This window comes from Canis lupus, chromosome X, assembly GCF_003254725.2.
Source record: "Canis lupus dingo isolate Sandy chromosome X, ASM325472v2, whole genome shotgun sequence".
NCBI classification, from domain to species: Eukaryota; Metazoa; Chordata; class Mammalia; order Carnivora; family Canidae; genus Canis; species Canis lupus.
Genome location: NC_064281.1, coordinates 80,389,798 through 80,393,864, shown reverse-complemented (window position 1 = coordinate 80,393,864; position 4,067 = coordinate 80,389,798). Strand labels below are relative to the sequence as shown.

At 34.6% G+C, this 4,067-nt stretch overlaps 1 non-coding gene across 1 annotated transcript; it reads left to right on the top strand.

The window, feature by feature from the left end:
• Positions 1-1,254: 1,254 nt before the first annotated feature.
• On the top strand, positions 1,255-1,359 carry LOC112649585 (U6 spliceosomal RNA). The gene has a single exon (XR_003129646.1). It is a non-coding gene; the product is annotated as a U6 spliceosomal RNA (small nuclear RNA).
• The last annotated feature ends 2,708 nt before the right edge of the window (positions 1,360-4,067 follow it).

Genomic DNA, 4,067 nt, shown 5'->3' with positions numbered 1-4,067 from the left:
AAAGAGAAAGGGATCCAAGTATATCACTAAAGAAAGTCAACAAATCATAAAAGACAGTAAAAGAAGGATCAGAGAAAATCTATAGAAACAATCATAAAACAAGTAACAAAACAACAATAAATACACACTTATCAGTAATTACTCTGTGGGTAAATGGATTAAATGCTCTAATCAAAAGACATAGGATGATAGAATGGATTAAAAACAAGACCCATCTATATGTTGCCCACAAGAGACTCATTTCAGACCAAAAGACACCTGCAGATGGAAAGTGAGGGGATGGAGAAACATTTATGACATAAATGGATGCCAAAAGAAAGGAAAGTAGCAATACTTATATCAGACAAGATAGATTTTTTTTAAAAAGTTTTAAAAGATTTTATTTATTTATTTTAGGGAGGGCATGTGAGTATGAGCAGGGGGAGAGGCAGAGTGAGAGGGAGAAGCAGACACCCCGCTGGGCAGGGATCCCAACATGGGACTCAATCCCAGGACCCTGAGATCATGACCTGAGCAAAGGCAGACTCTTAACCATCTGAGCCACCCAGGCACCCCAACAAGGTAGATTTTAAAACAAAGACTATAACAAGAAACAAAGAAGAATACTATGTAATGATAAATGGGACAATTCAACAAGAGGTTATAAAAATTATAAATATTTATGCACCCAACATGGAAGCACTAAATACATAAAACAGTTAATAACAAATATAAAAGAAATAATTAATAGTAATACAATAGTAGGGAATTTTAACAGATCGTCCACAAACAGAAAATCAAGTGTGGCCTTGAATGACACACTAGACCAGATGGATTTAACAGATATATTCAGAACATTCCATCCTAAAATAGCAGAATACACATTCTTTTCAAGTGCACACAGAACATTTTCCAGAGCAGATCACATAATTCATCCTGTGCATCTTTTCTTTTCTTTTAAAAAAATATTCTATTTATTTATTCATAAGAGACAGAGAGAGAGAGGCAGAGACATAGGCAGAAGAAGAAGGAAGCCTCCCTGCCAAAAGCCCAATGTAGGATTCAATCCCAGGACCCCAGAATCACAACCTGAGCCAAAGGCAGATGCTCAACCACTGAGCCACCCAGGTGCCCCCTGTGTGTCTTTTCTAATCACAATATTATGAAACTAGAAATCAATTACAAGAAAAAAATATTGAAAGAGCACAAATACATATAGGTTCAACAACATGCCCCTCAACAATGGTCAACCAAAAAATATAAGAAGAAGTAAAATTGTTTAGCAGCACATACACTAAAATTGGAATGATACAGAGAAGATTAGGATGGCCCCTGTGAAAGAATGACACCAAAATGAAAACACAATAGTCCAAAATCTTTGGGATGCAGCAAAAGTGGTTCTAAGATGGAAGTTTATAGCCACACAGGCCTGTCTCAAGAAGCAAGAAAAGTCTCAAACAACCTTAACCTTATACCTTAAGGAGCTAGGAAAAGAACACACAAAACCAAAAACCATGAAAAGGCAGGAAATAATAAAGATTAGAACAGAAATAAATGATAGAGAAACTGAAAAAAAAAACAACAATAGAACAGATCAATGAAACCAGGAGCTGATTCTTTGAAATATCAACAAAATTGGTAAACCTCTAGTAAGACTCATTAAAAAAAGAGACAGTACCCAAATAAATAAAATTACTAATGAAAGAGGAGAAATAACAACTAACACCACAGAAATACAAACAAGCGTAAGACAATATTATGAAAATCTATATGCCAATAAATTTGACAACTTAGAAGTGGATAAATTCCTAGAGACATATAACCTACCAAAACTAAGGTGGGAAGAAATAGAAAATTTGAATGAACCAATAATCCAAAAGGAAGTTGGATCAGTAATAAAAAAACTCCCCCAAAACAAAAGTCCAGGACCAGATAGCTTCACAAGGGAATTCTACCAAACATTTAAGGAAGAGTTAATACTCATTCTTAAAGCTATTTCAAAAAATACAAGAGGAAGGAGAACTTCCAAATTCATCGATAAGGCCAGTATCACCTTGATTGCTAAACCAGATAAAGACATCACAAAAACAGAACTACAGGCCAATATCCCTCATTAAGGAAGATGCAAAAATCCTCAACAAATTCAGCAAACTGAATCCAACAATATAATAAAAAATCATACATCACGATCAAGGGGTATTTATTTCTGGGATGCAAGGGTGGTTTAATATTCACAAAACAACCAATGTGATATGTCACATCAATAAGAAAAAAGGATAAAGACTCTATGTTCACTTCAATAGATACAGAAGAAGCATTTAGTAAAGTACACCATTCATTCATAATAAAAACCGTCTGCAAAGTAGGTCTAAAGGGAACATATCTCATAATAAAGACCTTATATAAAAACCCCACAGCCAACACCATACTCTGGTGAAAAACTGAGAGCTTTCCACCTAAGGTCAGGAGCAAGGCAAAGATGTCCACTCTCACTACTATCTTTCTTTCTTTCTTTCTTTCTTTCTTTCTTTCTTTCTTTCTTTCTGTCTGTCTGTCTTTCTTTCTTTCTTTCTTTCTTTTTCTTCTTTCTTTCTTTCTTTCTTTCTTTCTTTCTTTCTTTCTTTCTTTCTTTTCTTTCTTTTTCTTTCTTTCTTTCTTCTTTCTTTCTTCTTTCTCTTTCTTTCTTTCTTTCTTCTTCTTTCTTTCTTTCTTTCTTTTTCTTTCTTTCTTTCTTCTTTCTTTCTTTCCTTCTTTCTTTCTAAATTGTTTTATTTATTTGAGAGCAACAGAGAGACAGAAATAACGAGAGAGAACATGAGAAGGGAGGAAAGGGAAAAGCAGTCTTAACACTGAGCAGGAATCCCGAGGCGGGGCTCAATCCTAGGACCCTTGGATCATGACCTGAGCCAAAGGCAGACACTTACCAACTAAGCCACCCACGTACCCCTCACCACTTTTATTTAACATAGTACTGGAAATCTTCATCACAGGAATGAGACAAGAAGAGGGAATAAAAAACATCCAAATTGGTAAGGAAGAAGTAGAACTCTTGCTATTTGCAGATGACATGATACTAAATAGAGAAAACCTCAGACTCCACCGAAACAATACTAGAACTGATAAATGAATTCAGTAAAGTCGTATGATACAAAATCAATGTACAGAAATCTGCTGCATTGCTATACACTAATCATGAAGCAGCAGAAAGTAAAATTAAGAAAAAGAATCCCATTTATAATCACACCAAAAATAAAATATCTCAGAATAAACTTAACGAAAGAGGTGAAAGACCTGTACTCTGAAAACTATAAAACACTGATGAAAGAAGTTCAAGGTGATGTAGAGAAATGGAAAGATATTCTATGCTCATGAGTTGGAAGAACAAATATTGTGAAAATGTCTATTCTACCCAAAGCAATCTACATCCCTACTGAAATCTCTATCAAAATACCAACAGTATTTTTCACAGAACTAGAACAAATAATCCTAAGATTTGTATGGAACCACATAAGATAAAAAAATTTGTATGGAATAAACAATTGTTGGCAAGGATATGCAGAAAAAGGAACTCTCTTGCACTGCTGGTGAGGATGAAAATTGGTGCAGCCATTGTGAAAAAGAGTATGGAGTTTCCTCAAAAAATTAAAAATAGAACTACCCTATGATCCAGTAATCACACTACTTGGTTATTTACCCAAAAAATATAGAAACATTGACTCAAAATAATATATGCATCCCTATGTTTATGGCAGCGTTATTTACAATAGCCAAATTATGGAAGCAGCCCATGTGTCCATTGATTGATGAATGGATAAAGGTGTGGTGTCATATATATATTATTTAGCTCTCAAAAGGAATGAAATCTTGCCATTTGCAACAACATGGATAGAACTACGAGTATAATACTGAGCGGAAAAAGTCAGAGAAAGACAAACACCATATGATTTCACTTATATGTGGAATTTAAGGAACAAATGAGCCAAGGAAAAGAAGAGACAAAGCAAGAACGAGATTCTTAACTATAGAGAACAAACCAATGTTTATCAGAGGGGAAGCAAATGGGGGAATTTGTGAAATAGAGGATGAGA